Genomic DNA, 15,116 nt, shown 5'->3' with positions numbered 1-15,116 from the left:
TAGTTTTGTTTTGTTTGATTTTGTCTACTTTTGATTACTTTTGTTTGGTTTTGTCTAGTTTTGTTTTGTCTATGTTTGTCTAGTTTTGTATATTTTTGTCCAGTTTTGTTTTGTCTGATTTTGTCTAATTTTGTCTAGTTTTGTTTTGTCTGTTTTTGTCTAGTTTTCTTGTCTGATTTTGTCTACTTTGTTTTTGATTTTGTCTACATTTGTTTAGTTTTGTTTAGTTTTGTCTTGTTTTGTTTTGTCTGATTTTGTCTACTTTTGTTTGGCTGATTTTGTCCAGTTTTGTTTGGTCTGATTTTGTCTACTTTTGTGTAGTTTTGTTTTGTTTGATTATGTCTACTTTTGTTTAGTTTTGTCTAGTTTTGATTTGTCTGGTTTTGTCTACTTTTGTCTAATTTTGTGTTTTTTCCTCTAGTTTTGTTTTGTCTGATTTTGTCTAATTTTGTTTTGTCTGATTTTGTCTTCTTTTGTCTAGTTTTGTTTTGTCTACTTTTGTCTAGTTTTGTTTAGTTTGTCTAGTTTTGTGTGATTTCGTCTACTTTTGTTTTGTCTGATTTTGTCCACTTTTCTCTAGTTTTGTTTTGTCTTATTTTGTCTACTTTTCTCTAGTTTTGTTTTATCTAATTTTGTCTAATTTTGTTTTGTCTGATTTTGTCTATTTTTGTCTGATTTTGTGTATTTTTGTCTAGTTTTGTTTTGTCCAATTTTGTCAAGTTTTGTCTGATTTAGTCTACTTTTGTTTTGTCTGATTTTGTCTTCTTTTGTCTAGTTTTGTTTTGTCTACTTTTGTTTAGTTTTGTCTAGTTTAGTTTTGTCTGATTTTGTCTACTTTTGTTTTGTCTGATTTTGTCTACTTTTGTCTAGTTTTGTTTTGTTTGATTTTGTCTACTTTTGATTACTTTTGTTTGGGTTTGTCTAGTTTTGTTTTGTCTATGTTTGTCTAGTTTTGTATATTTTGTCCAGTTTTGTTTTGTCTGATTTTGTCTAATTTTGTCTAGTTTTGTTTTGTCTGTTTTTGTCTAGTTTTCTTGTCTGATTTTGTCTACTTTGTTTTTGATTTTGTCTACTTTTGTGTAGTTTTGTCTAATTTTCTTTCATCTGATTTTGTCTACATTTGTTTAGTTTTGTTTAGTTTTGTCTTGTTATGTTTTGTCTGATTTTGTCTACTTTTGTTTGGCTGATTTTGTCCAGTTTTGTTTGGTCTGATTTTGTCTACTTTTGTCTAGTTTTGTTTTGTTTGATTATGTCTACTTTTGTTTAGTTTTGTCTAGTTTTGATTTGTCTGGTTTTGTCTACTTTTGTCTAATTTTGTGTTTTTTCCTCTAGTTTTGTTTTGTCTGATTTTGTCTACTTTTGTTTGATTTTGTCTAATTTTATTTTGTTTGATTTGTCTACTTTTGACTACTTTTGTTTAGTTTTGTTTTGTCTGATTTTGTCTACTTTTGTCTAGTTTTATTTAGTTTGATTTGTCTACTTTTGTTTAGTTTTGTCTAGTTTTGTATAGTTTTGTCTAGTTTTGTATAGTTTTGTTTTGTCTGATTTTGTCTACTTTTGTTTGATTTTGTCTAATTTGGTCTAGTTTTGTATATTTTTTTCTAGTTTTGTTTTGGCTGATTTTGTCTACTTTTGTCTAATTTCGTTTAGTTTTGTCTAGTTTTGTTTTCTGACTGTCTACTTTTGTTTTTTGTTTTTTCTTCTTTTTTGTTTAGTTTTGTCTCATTTTGTATACTTTTGTTTTGTCTGTTTTTGTCTACTTTTGTCTAGTTTTGTTGTCTATTTTGTCTAGTTTTGTTTTGTCTGATTTTAGCAACTTTTGTTTAGTTTGTCTGGTTTTGTTTAGTTTTGTCTAGTTTTGATTTGTCTGATTTTTTTGTACTTTTGTCTAGTTTTGTTTTGTCTGATTTCATCTACTTTTGTTTTGTCTCATTTTGTCTATTTTGTTTGAATTTGTCTACTTCTGTCCAGTTGTGTTTTGTCTGATTTTGTCTACTTTTGTCTAGTTTTTTGTCTGATTTTGTCTATTTTTGTCTAGTTTTGTTTTGTTTGATTTTATCTACCTTTGTCTAGTTTTGTTTAGTTTTGTCTGATTTTGTTTTGTCTAGGTTTGTTTAGTATTGTCTAGATTTGTTCAGTTTTGTCCGATTTTGTCTAGTTTTGTTTAGTTTTGTCTAATTTCGTTTTGTCTGATTTTGTCTACTTTTGTCTAGTTTTGTCTGATTTTGTTTACTTTTTTCTAGTTTTGTTTGTCTGATTTTGTCTACTTTTGTTTTGTCAGATTTTGTCTACTTTGGTTTTGTCTGATTTTGTCTAGATGCATTTTGTCTGATTTTGTCTACTTTTGTCTACGTTTATTATGTCAGATTTTGTCTACTTTTGTTTTGTCTGATTAGGTCTACTTTTGTCTAGTTTTGTTTTGTCAGATTTTGTCTACTTTTGTTTTGTCTCATTTTGTCTAGATGCGTTTTGTCTGATTTTGTCTAGTTTTGTTTAGTTTTGTCCGATTTTGTCTAGTTTTGTTTAGTTTTGTCTAATTTCGTTTTGTCTGATTTTGTCTACTTTTGTCTAGTTTTGTCTGATTTTGTCTACTTTTGTCTAGTTTTGTTTTGTCTAGTTTTGCTTTGTCAGATTTTGTCTACCTTGTTTTTTTTCAGATTTAGTCTATTTTTGTCTAATTTTGTTTTGTCAGATTTTATCTTTTTTTGTCTAGTTTTGTTGTCTGATTTTGTCTAGATGTATTTGGCTGATTTTGTCTACTTTTGTCTTGTTTTGTTTAGTTTTTTCTCGTTTTGTTTAGTTTTGTCTGATTTTGTCTATTTTTGTTTAGTTTTGTTTAGTTTTGTTTTTTCTAGGTTTGTTTAGTTTTGTCTAGATTTGTTTAATTTTGTCCGATTTTGTCTACTTTTGTTTAAATTTGTCTAATTTAATTTTGTCTGATTTTGTCTACTTTTGCCTAGTTTTGTCTGATTTTGTCTATTTTTGTCTAGTTTTGTTTTGTCTAGTTTTGTTTGTTCGATCTTGTCTAGTTTTGTTTGTCCGATTTTGTCTACTTTTGTTTTGTCTGATTTTGTCTACTTTTGTCTAGTTTTGTTTTGTCTGATTTTGTCTACTTTTGTCTATTTTTGTTTAGTTTTGTTTCGTTTTGTTTAGTTTTGTCTGATTTTGTATATATTTTTTTAGTTTTGTTTTGTCTAGGTTTGTTTAGTTTTGTCTGATTTTGTCTACTTTTGTCTAGTTTTGTTTAGTTTTGTCTAATTTTGTTTTTCTGATTTTGTCTACTTTTGTCTAGTTTTTTCTGATTTTGTCTACTTTTGTCTAGTTTTGTCTAGGTTTGTTTGTCTGATTTTGTCTACTTTTGTCTAGTTTTGTTTTGTCAGATTTTGTCTACTTTTGTTTTGTCTGATTTTGTTTAGTTTAGTTTTGTCTAGTTTTGTTTTGTCTAGGTTTGTTTACTTTTGTCTAGATTTGTTTAGTTTTGTCCGATTTTGTCTACTTTTGTCTAGTTTTGTCTAATTTAATTTTGTCTGATTTTGTCTACTTTTGTCTAGTTTTGTTTTGTCTAGTTTTGTTTGTCAGATTTTGTCTACTTTGGTTTTGTCTGATTTTGTCTAGATGCATTTTGTCTGATTTTGTCTACTTTTATTTTGTCAGATTTTGTCTACTTTTGTTTTGTCTGATTAGGTCCACTTTTGTCTAGTTTTGTTTTGTCAGATTTTGTCTACTTTTGTTTTGTCTCATTTTGTCTAGATGCGTTTTGTCTGATTTTGTCTACTTCTGTCTAGTTTTGTTTAGTTTTGTCTGATTTTGTTTTGTCTAGGTTTGTTTAGTTTTGTCAAGATTTGTTCAGTTTTGTCCGATTTTGTCTAGTTTTGTTTAGTTTTATCTAATTTCTTTTTGTCTGATTTTGTCTAGTTTTGTCTGATTTTGTCTACTTTTGTCTAGTTTTGTTTTGTCTAGTTTTGTTTGTCTGATTTTGTCTACTTTTGTCTAGTTTTCTTTTGTCAGATTTTGTCTACTTTGGTTTTGTCTGATTTTGTCTAGATGCATTTTGTCTGATTTTATCTACTTTTGTTTAGTTTTGTCTAATTTCTTTTTGTCTGATTTTGTCTACTTTTGTCTGATTTTGTCTGATTTTGTCTGCTTTTATTTTGTCAGATTTTATCTACTTTTGTTTTGTCTCATTTTGTCTAGATGCGTTTTGTCTGATTTTGTCTACTTCTGTCTAGTTTTGTTTAGTTTTGTCTGATTTTGTTTTGTCTAGGTTTGTTTAGTTTTGTCAAGATTTGTTCAGTTTTGTCCGATTTTGTCTAGTTTTGTTTAGTTTTATCTAATTTCTTTTTGTCTGATTTTGTCTAGTTTTGTCTGATTTTGTCTACTTTTGTCTAGTTTTGTTTTGTCTAGTTTTGTTTGTCTGATTTTGTCTACTTTTGTCTAGTTTTCTTTTGTCAGATTTTGTCTACTTTGGTTTTGTCTGATTTTGTCTAGATGCATTTTGGCTGATTTTATCTACTTTTGTTTAGTTTTGTCTAATTTCTTTTTGTCTGATTTTGTCTACTTTTGTCTGATTTTGTCTGATTTTGTCTGCTTTTATTTTGTCAGATTTTATCTACTTTTGTTTTGTCTGATTAGGTCTACTTTTTTCTAGTTTTGCTTTGTCAGATTTTGTCTACTTTTGTTTTGTCTCATTTTGTCTAGATGCGTTTTGTCTGATTTTGTCTACTTTTGTCTAGTTTTTATTAGTTTTGTCCGATTTTGTCTAGTTTTGTTTAGTTTTGTCTAATTTCGTTTTGTCTGATTTTGTCTACTTTTGTCTAGTTTTGTTTTGTCAGATTTTGTCTACTTTGTTTTGTCAGATTTAGTCTATTTTTGTCTAATTTTGTTTTGTCAGATTTTATCTTTTTTTTTGGCTAGTTTTGTTTTGTTTTGTCTGATTTTGTCTAGATGTATTTGGCTGATTTTGTCTACTTTTGTCTTGTTTTGTTTAGTTTATTCTCGTTTTGTTTAGTTTTGTCTGATTATGTCTATTTTTGTTTAGTTTTGTCTAGTTTTGTTTTGTCTAGGTTTATTTCGTTTTGTCTGATTTTGTCTACTTTTGTCTAGTTTTGTCTGATTTTGTCTACTTTGTCTAGTTTTGTTTTGTCTAGTTTTGTTTGTCTGATTTTGTCTACTTTTGTCTAGTTTTGTCAGATTTTTTTTTTTGTTTTGTCTGATCTTGTCTAGATGCGATTTGTCTGATTTTGTCTAGTTTTGTTTAGTTTTGTTTAGTTTTGTCCGATTTTGTCTAGTTTTGTTTAGTTTTGTCTAATTTCGTTTTGTCTGATTTTGTCTACTTTTGTCTAGTTTTGTTTTGTCTAGTTTTGTTTTGACAGATTTTGTCTATTTTTGTCTACTTTTGTTTTGTCATATTTTGTCTAGATGCGTTTTGTCTGATTTTGTCTACTTTTGTCTATTTTGTTTTGTCTGATTTTGTCTTTTTTTGTCTAGTTTTGTTTTGTCTGATTTTATCTACCCTTGTCTAGTTTTGTTTGGTTTTGTCTGATTTTGTTTATTTTTGTTTAGTTTTGTTTTGTCTAGGTTTGTTTAGTTTTGTCTAGTTTTGTCAGATTTTGTCTACTTTTGTCTAGTTTTGTTTTGTCTGATTTTATCTACTTTTGTCTAGTTTTGTTTTGTCTGTTTTTGTCTACTTTTGTTTTGTCTGATTTTGTCTACTTTTGTCTGATTTTGTCTTCTTTTGTCCAGTTCTGTTTTGTCTGATTTTGTCTAGTTTTGTTTAGTTTTGTGTCATTTTGTTTAGTTTTGTCTATTTTTGTCCGATTTTGTCTACTTTTGACTAGTTTTGTTTAGTTTTGTCTAATTTCGTTTTGTCTGATTTTGTCTACTTTTGTTTTGTCTGATTTTGTCTACTTTTGTTTAGTTTTGTTTTGCCAGATTTTTTCTAGTTTTGTTTTGTCTGATTTTGTCTATTTTTGTTTAGTTTTGTCTAGTTTTGTTTTGTCTAGGTTTGTTTAGTTTTGTCTAGATTTGTTTAGTTTTGGGTAGTTTTGTCCGATTTTGTCTACTTTTGCCTAGTTTTGTCTAATTTCGTTTTGTCTGATTTTGTCCACTTTTGTCTATTTTGTCTTATTTTGTCAAGTTTTGTTTGTCTGGTTTTGTTTACTTTTGTCTAGTTTTGTTTTGTCAGATTTTGTCTACTTTTGGTTTGTCTGATTTTGTCTACTTTTGTTTAGTTTTGTCTCGTTTTGTTTAGTTTTGTCTGATTTTGTCTATTTTCGTTTAATTTTGTTTTGTCTAGGTTTGTTTAGTTTTGTCTGATTTTGTTTACTTTTGTCTAGTTTTGTTTAGTTGTGTCTAATTTCGTTTTGTCTGATTTTGTCTAGTTTTGTCTAGTTTTGTCTGATTTTGTCTACTTTTGTTTAGTTTTGTTTTGTCTAGGTTTGTTTAGTTTTGTCTAGATTTGTTTAGTTTTGTCTAGTTTTGTCCGATTTTGTCTGCTTTTGTCTAGTTTTGTTTGTCTGATTTTGTTTACTTTTGTCTAGTTTTGTTTTGTCAGATTTTGTCTACTTTTGTTTTGTCTGATTTTGTCTACTTTTGTTTAGTTTTGTCTCGTTTTGTTTAGTTTTGTCTGATTTTGTCTATTTTAGTTTAATTTTGTTTGTCTAGGTTTGTTTAGTTTTGTCGGATTTTGTTTACTCTTGTCTAGTTTTGTTTAGTTTTGTCTAATTTCGTTTTGTCTGATTTTGTCTACTTTTGTCTGATTTTGTCTACTTTTGTCTACTTTTGTTTAGTTTTGTTTTTTCTAGGTTTGTTTAGTTTTGTCTAGATTTGTTTAGTTTTGTCTAGTTTTGTCCGATTTTGTCTGTTTTTCTCTATTTTTGCTTAGTTTTGTCTATTTTTATTTTGTCTGATTTTGTCTACTTTTGTCTCATTTTGTTTAGTTTTGTCTAATATCGTTTTGTCTGATTTTGTCTGCTTTTGTCTAATTTTGTCTAGTTTTGTTTTGTCTAGTTTTGTTCTGTCAGATTTTGTCTACTTTGGTTTTGTCTGATTTTGTCTAGATGTGTTTTGTCTGATTTTGTCTACTTTTGTCTAGTTTTGTTTTGTCTGATTTTATCTACCTTTGTCTAGCTTTGTTTAGTTTTGTCTCGTTTTGTTTAGTTTTGTCTGATTTTGTCTAGTTTTGTCTAGTTTTGTTTTGTCTAGGTTTGTTTAGTTATGTCTGGATTTGTTTAGTTTTGTCCGATTTTGTCTAGTTTTGTTTAGTTTTATCTAATTTCTTTTTGTCTGATTTTGTCTACTTTTGTCTGATTTTGTCTACTTTTGTCTAGTTTTGTTTTGTCTAGTTTTGTTTGTCTGATTTTGTCTACTTTTGTCTAGTTTTGTTTTGTCAGATTTTGTCTACTTTAGTTTTGTCTGATTTTGTCTAGATGCATTTTGTCTGATTTTGTCTACTTTTGTTTTGTCAGATTTTGTCTACTTTTGTTTTGTCTGATTTGGTCTACTTTTGTCTAGTTTTGTTTTGTCAGATTTTGTCTACTTTTGTTTTGTCTCATTTTGTCTAGATGCGTTTTGTCTGGTTTTGTCTACTTTATTTAGTTTTGTCTAAATTTGTTTAGTTTTGTCTAGTTTTATCCGATTTTGTCTACTTTTGTCTAGTTTTGTCTAGTTTCGTTTTGTCTGATTTTGTCTATTTTTGACTTGACGATTTTGTCTACTTTTGTCTATTTTTGTTTTGTCTGTTTTTATCAACTTTTATTTGATTTAGTCTACTTTTGTTTTGTCTCATTTTGTCTACTTTTATCTTTTTTTGTTTTGTCTCATTTTGTCTACTTTTGTCTGATTTTGTCTAATTTTGTTTTGTCTGATTTTGTCTACTTTTGTCAGGTTTTGTCTACATTTGTTTTGTCTGATTTTGTCTACTTTTGTCTAGTTTTGTTTTGTCTGATTTTGTCTACTTTTGTCTAGTTTTGTTTAGTTTTGTTTTGTCTCGGTTTGTTTAGTTTTGTCTGATTTTGTCTACTTTTGTCTAGTTTTGTTTTGTCAGATTTTTTCTACTTTCGTTTTGTCTGATTTTATCTAGATGCGTTTTGTCTGATTTTGTCTACTTTTGTCTAGTTTTGTTTTGTCTGATTTTGTCTATTTTTGTCTAGTTTTGTTTTGTCTGATTTTGTCTATTTTTGTCTAGTTTTGTTTTGTCTGATTTTGTCTACTTTTGTCTAGTTTTGTTTTGTCTGATTTTGTCTATTTTTGTCTACTTTTGTCTGATTTTGTCTATTTTTGTTTAGCTTTGTCTAGGTTTGTTAAGTTATGTCTAGATTTGTTTAGTTATGTCTAGTTTTGTCCGATTTTTTCTAGTTTTGTTTAATTTCGTTTTGTCTGATTTTGTCTACTTTTGTCTAGTTTTGTCTGATTTTGTCTACTTTTGTCTAGTTTTGTTTGTCTGATTTTTTCTACATTTGTCTAGTTTTGTTTTGTCTGATTTTGTCTAGTTTTGTTTAGTTTTGTCTTGTTTTGTTTAGTTTTGTCTCGTTTTGTCTAGTTTTGTTTTGTCTAGGTTTGTTTAGTTTTGTCTAGATTTGTTTAGTTTTGTGTTGTTTTTTTCCAATTTTGTCTAGTTTTGTTTAGTTTTGTTCTGTCAGATTTTGTCTACTTTGGTTTTGTCTGATTTTGTCTAGATGTGTTTTGTCTGATTTTGTCTACTTTTGTCTAGTTTTGTTTTGTCTGATTTTATCTACCTTTGTCTAGCTTTGTTTAGTTTTGTCTCGTTTTGTTTAGTTTTGTCTGATTTTGTCTAGTTTTGTCTAGTTTTGTTTTGTCTAGGTTTGTTTAGTTATGTCTGGATTTGTTTAGTTTTGTCCGATTTTGTCTAGTTTTGTTTAGTTTTATCTAATTTCTTTTTGTCTGATTTTGTCTACTTTTGTCTGATTTTGTCTACTTTTGTCTAGTTTTGTTTTGTCTAGTTTTGTTTGTCTGATTTTGTCTACTTTTGTCTAGTTTTGTTTTGTCAGATTTTGTCTACTTTGGTTTTGTCTGATTTTGTCTAGATGCATTTTGTCTGATTTTGTCTACTTTTGTCTAGTTTTGTTCTGTCAGATTTTGTCTACTTTGGTTTTGTCTGATTTTGTCTAGATGTGTTTTGTCTGATTTTGTCTACTTTTGTCTAGTTTTGTTTTGTCTGATTTTATCTACCTTTGTCTAGCTTTGTTTAGTTTTGTCTCGTTTTGTTTAGTTTTGTCTGATTTTGTCTAGTTTTGTCTAGTTTTGTTTTGTCTAGGTTTGTTTAGTTATGTCTGGATTTGTTTAGTTTTGTCCGATTTTGTCTAGTTTTGTTTAGTTTTATCTAATTTCTTTTTGTCTGATTTTGTCTACTTTTGTCTGATTTTGTCTACTTTTGTCTAGTTTTGTTTTGTCTAGTTTTGTTTGTCGGATTTTGTCTACTTTTGTCTAGTTTTGTTTTGTCAGATTTTGTCTACTTTGGTTTTGTCTGATTTTGTCTAGATGCATTTTGTCTGATTTTGTCTACTTTTGTCTACTTTTGTTTTGTCAGATTTTGTCTACCTTTGTTTTGTCTGATTTGGTCTACTTTTGTCTAGTTTTGTTTTGTCAGATTTTGTCTACTTTTGTTTTGTCTCATTTTGTCTAGATGCGTTTTGTCTGGTTTTGTCTACTTTATTTAGTTTTGTCTAAATTTGTTTAGTTTTGTCTAGTTTTATCCGATTTTGTCTACTTTTGTCTAGTTTTGTCTAGTTTCGTTTTGTCTGATTTTGTCTATTTTTGATTTGACGATTTTGTCTACTTTTGTCTATTTTTGTTTTGTCTGTTTTTATCAACTTTTGTTTGATTTAGTCTACTTTTGTTTTGTCTCATTTTGTCTACTTTTATCTTTTTTTGTTTTGTCTCATTTTGTCTACTTTTGTCTGATTTTGTCTAATTTCGTTTTGTCTGATTTTGTCTACTTTTGTCTAGTTTTGTCTACATTTGTTTTGTCTGATTTTGTCTACTTTTGTCTAGTTTTGTTTTGTCTGATTTTGTCTACTTTTGTCTAGTTTTGTTTAGTTTTGTTTTGTCTCGGTTTGTTTAGTTTTGTCTGATTTTGTCTACTTTTGTCTAGTTTTGTTTTGTCAGATTTTTTCTACTTTTGTTTTGTCTGATTTTATCTAGATGCGTTTTGTCTGATTTTGTCTACTTTTGTCTAGTTTTGTTTAGTCTGATTTTGTCTATTTTTGTCTAGTTTTGTTTTGTCTGATTTTGTCTATTTTTGTCTAGTTTTGTTTTGTCTGATTTTGTCTACTTTTGTCTAGTTTTGTTTTGTCTGATTTTGTCTATTTTTGTCTACTTTTGTCTGATTTTGTCTATTTTTGTTTAGCTTTGTCTAGGTTTGTCCGATTTTTTTCTAGTTTTGTTTAATTTCGTTTTGTCTGATTTTGTCTACTTTTGTCTAGTTTTGTCTGATTTTGTCTACTTTTGTCTAGTTTTGTTTGTCTGATTTTTTCTACGTTTGTCTAGTTTTGTTTTGTCTGATTTTGTCTATTTTTGTCTAGTTTTGTTTAGTTTTGTCTTGTTTTGTTTAGTTTTGTCTCGTTTTGTCTAGTTTTGTTTTGTCTAGGTTTGTTTAGTTTTGTCTAGATTTGTTTAGTTTTGTGTTGTTTTTTTCCAATTTTGTCTAGTTTTGTTTAGTTTTGTCCAATTTCTTTTTGTCTACTTTTGTCTGATTTTGTGTACTTTTGTCTAGTTTTGTTTTGTCTAGTTTTGTTTGTCTGATTTTGTCTACTTTTGTTTTGTCAGATTTTGTCTACGTTTGTTTTGTTTTGTCTGATTTTGTCTCCTTTGTTTTGTCTGATTTTGTCTACGTTTGTTTAGTTTTGTTGTCTTATTTTGTCTCCTTTGTTTTGTCTGATTTAGTCTACGTTTGTTTAGTTTTGTTGTCCTATTTTGTCTCCTTTGTTTTGTCTGATTTTGTCTACTTTTGTCTTGTCCAATTTGGTCTACTTTTGTCTGATTTTGTCTATGTTTGTCTAGCTTTTTTGTCTGATTTTGTCTAGTTTTGTGTAGTTTTATTTTGTCCAATTTTGTATAGTTTTGCCTAGTTAAGTTTTGCCTGAATTTGTCTACTTCTGTTAATTTTAAGTTTTGTCTAGTTTTGTTTTATCTGATTTTGTCTACTCTGTATAAAATTATATCCTTTATTTGTTATCACAGCATTTTTTTTTATCAAGTCAACTAGATTCACTAAAGTTGTTGAGATAACAATGGATTGTTAGTTTAGGTTGATTAAAATAATAGCATGGTGGTAACACACTGATTTAAAGGGCACCTATGGTGAAAAATCTACTTTTCAAGCTGTTTGCACAGACATGTGTGTAGGTATAGTGTATAAACTGTCATATTGGGGTGATATAAACACACCCATTACTTTTTTTTTTTTCAAATTTAACATCATAAAAATGGTGGACCAATTGGAGCGGTTTTCAGATCGACCGCAACTTGACGTAGAAGTGTGGTCCCCCCGCTCACTGAATTGATTGACAGCTGTGCGTATTAACATGTCCCGGTAGTCACGTGTATAATCATATCAACAAGACCAGACGTGCAAGCAACCGGGAATAAAAGGTCAGTTCAGTTCGCTAGGATCATCAATCTTCATCAAACGTGATCAAGAGTGAGTTTTATATGTTTAAAATGTTTTAAAACAGTGCATGTGTATAATGAATTACAGCGATTCACTTCAGATTCACTTAATCAGCACAGCTGCGGGTCAGAACAATTCTAAAAGAAGACGCTTCAATCCCGGTTTGTGGATGTTAAATCAGGTTTATTTTGTACATTAACATAACAGATATCCATACAGCAGTGAGGATTAATCTGTATCCTGTCACATATGCGTGCAAACAGAGTGCGAAGCTAAACACGCGCTGTCTCTGTCTCTCTCTCTCTCTGTGTTTGTTTGTGTGGGTATCTGCGCTATGTGTGAGTGTGTGTGTGAGAAAAAGAGCAGGTAGAGTGTGTGACGGCTAGGGGCTAGGAGACAGGAGGCTCGTGTCAATCTCCCTAGTTCTTCTGAGGAGCGTAATGTGTGTGTGTGTGTGTGTGTGTGTGTGTGTGTGTGTGAGAAAAAGAGCATGTAGAGAGTGTGACGGCTAGGAGACTCGTGTCGATCTCCCCAGTTCTTCTGAGGAGGGTTGTGTGTGTGTGTGTGTGTGTGTGTGTGAGTGTGAAAAGCCTTACACTATGAAGCGTGTATGCACTGTGACTACTTCTATATTGTTGATTAGCTGCTGGGCATTTCACTCTGTCTCGCGCTGAAGCCTGTCACTGTCGACCAATCGCAGCAGGCTGTCATCGGTCCAATTAGCGCAGATTAGCTTCGCGCTGAGGAGGGGTTTGGGAACAAATGAATCACTGAACGATTCATATGGGAGTCGCTGGGATAATTAGGTAAAAATAAACGCAGATTATAAGACCATGAAAGTGTTTTTTGACCTTGCATGCATATTAGACTGTTGTTGGAGACCCTTACAACCTAAATATGACCCTATTTCATGTATAATATGGGCTCTTTAAAAAGAACTGGGCTACACACACTTCCTTGTGGAGTGCCATTTTCAATTGAATATGTGCCTGATGTCCTGTTCCCTTATTCTAACTTCTATAGTTCTTCCCATTAAAGAATCTTTAATCCAACTGAACATTTTACCATCTACGCCCATTTTACTCAGTTTAATTAACAAACTTTCATATCAAATCTTTCCATAGCATATCATACGCCTTCTCTATGTTGAAAAAGGTTGCCAATACTCATTCTCTATTTACTTGTGCCTTTCTAATTTCATTTTCTAAACTTACTACTGGATCCATTGTTGTTCTTCCATTGCAGAACCCACTCTGATAAGGTGTAATTATTCCCCTGCTTTCTAAATAATACATTAACCTTTTGGCTATCATTCTCTCCATAAGTTTACATAAGTTAGATGTTAAGGCTATAGGTCTATAACTTGTGATTTCTGATTTGTCTTTGCCAGGTTTTCCTTTGGGGACTATTACTGAGTGTTTCCATACACTGGGTAACTGTCCCTTTTCCCAAATTTTATAATAAAGATAGATTATTAAGGTTTTTGCTACATCGGAGAGTTGTTCAATCATTTTGTAGCTTATTCCATCTTTCCCTGGTGATGTGTTTTTAACTCCTATCAGGGCTCTCTTTAATTTAAACAGTGTGAAATTTGCTTCTAATGGGCTCTCCTCCACATCTTATTTCGCCAAAGCTTCTTTATTTTCTTCAATTATCCTATTTCTATTATTTAGCTCCACATGTGAGAGATTCTGTGAACTATGTTTCTTTACAAAACCTTTTGCAAGCATATCAGCTTTGTCTTCATTAGTAATTGCTTTAATTCCGTTATTTCTTAATATCGGTAGAGAAAATTCCATTCTTACACCACCCATCTTTCTAATCATTCCCCAGATCTCCTTAATGTGTATTTCTGTCCCAATATTGCTGCAATAATTTTCTTTTGGCTTCTTTAATGATTCTCTTGGTTTTTGCGTGTGCTCTTTTATATTCCATTTAATTGTCAAAAGTATGATTTAACTTTACAACTTTGAAGATTTTGTTTCTATTTTTAACTGCACTTCTGCACTCATTTGTCCACCATGGTACCATGTTCTTTCTCCTAGCCCCTGATGTTTTACCTATTACTTCTGCTGACTCATGTATTATGCTTGTAATCATATTGTTTAATTCCTCAACATTGTTACTCGTGTTCGGCATGGCCTAAATTAGTTTACAGCTTGCTTTGAAACTGAACAGTTCCCAATTAGCTTTTCTCATTTTCCATCTTGTAGCCCAATTATCTTCTAAAACGACATTTTGATTTCTTAATTTTGTCCAAATAGGATAATGATCACTGTCCATTGTATTACTGCTTACTTCCTATACACACGTTCCTGCCAGTTGCTGTGTAACAAAAGTAAGATTAATTGCTGATTCCCTACTATGAGTAACATCATATCTTGTGGCTCTTCCATCATTTAAACACACTAATTGTTTATCATCCCTTTATCTCCTCTATGATATCCCTGTTGCTATCTGTTTTTGTACTTCCCCACAATGAGCTATGAGCATTGAAATCCCCACATACTATTAGTTTAGAGTTTTCTACCTCACAAATTTCCTCCAGCACTTCACTGGCTCCTGAAAAAGTTAAAAAGAGACAAGCAAACGCACTGAACATTCTTATATTAAGCAATGTGTTAACTTATTCATTAGTTAAAATCAATTCAAAGTTAAATACTCATTCAAATAATCAAATAATTATATAAAAATAATGAGAAACAAGATGATGAGGAAAGGATAAACGTTGATTCATGCTGAGATGGATAGGAAGGTATAAATCAGAATCCTCCACACTCTACAAAAGGTGGCTTACACGCCCAAACAGGGACTTGAACCCTGGATCGTCAGTTGAAAGGTCTGACGCTTTACCGACTGAGTTTTCTGGGGTCACTGGGGCATTAGCTTAGATTAGCTTGTGACCTGTCAAAGATGCAGCGTGCACTAAAAAGTGGGCTGTACAAAACAGGTGGCAAGAGGGAGGCGTGATGCCAATGTCACCGTAAGGAATCCTGCCATGACACAGATTCAATGCAGGATTGCTGCAGCCACAATGCAGAGTCCTTACCACAATACGATCACGGCGAGTTACCGGGCAGCCGTTGTGGCCCCTGTGTGGTATGTTCCTCCCTGTGATATGCCCCTTTCTGTTCAGTGAGCACACGCTGTTGTTTTTCCTCCTCCTACCAGCACAACGCTTTTCCCAAGTAACGCTAGAATTGCAAAAAAAATGATTGCTGTTGCAATTTTAAAAAGGAAGAGGACGAACACGTTTTCGGCAGGACTTGAACCTGCACAAGAAGACCCCAATGGATTTCTAATGCACCACCTTAACCACTCGGCTGTGACTACAATGTCCTCGTGCCTAGTACACGTGTTGTGCATCCAGATGAAACTTTCAGCAAGTGATAGCTCACTGGCAAAAGCTGCAGCTCCACAAGAAGAACCTTACACGCCTGAGCAGGGACTTGAACCCTGGATGCTCAGATTAAAAGTCTGATGCTCT

The sequence above is a fragment of the Danio aesculapii genome, chromosome 4 (assembly GCF_903798145.1).
Source record: "Danio aesculapii chromosome 4, fDanAes4.1, whole genome shotgun sequence".
In the NCBI taxonomy this organism is placed as follows: domain Eukaryota; kingdom Metazoa; phylum Chordata; class Actinopteri; order Cypriniformes; family Danionidae; genus Danio; species Danio aesculapii.
Note: the sequence above shows the minus strand (reverse complement) of the source record.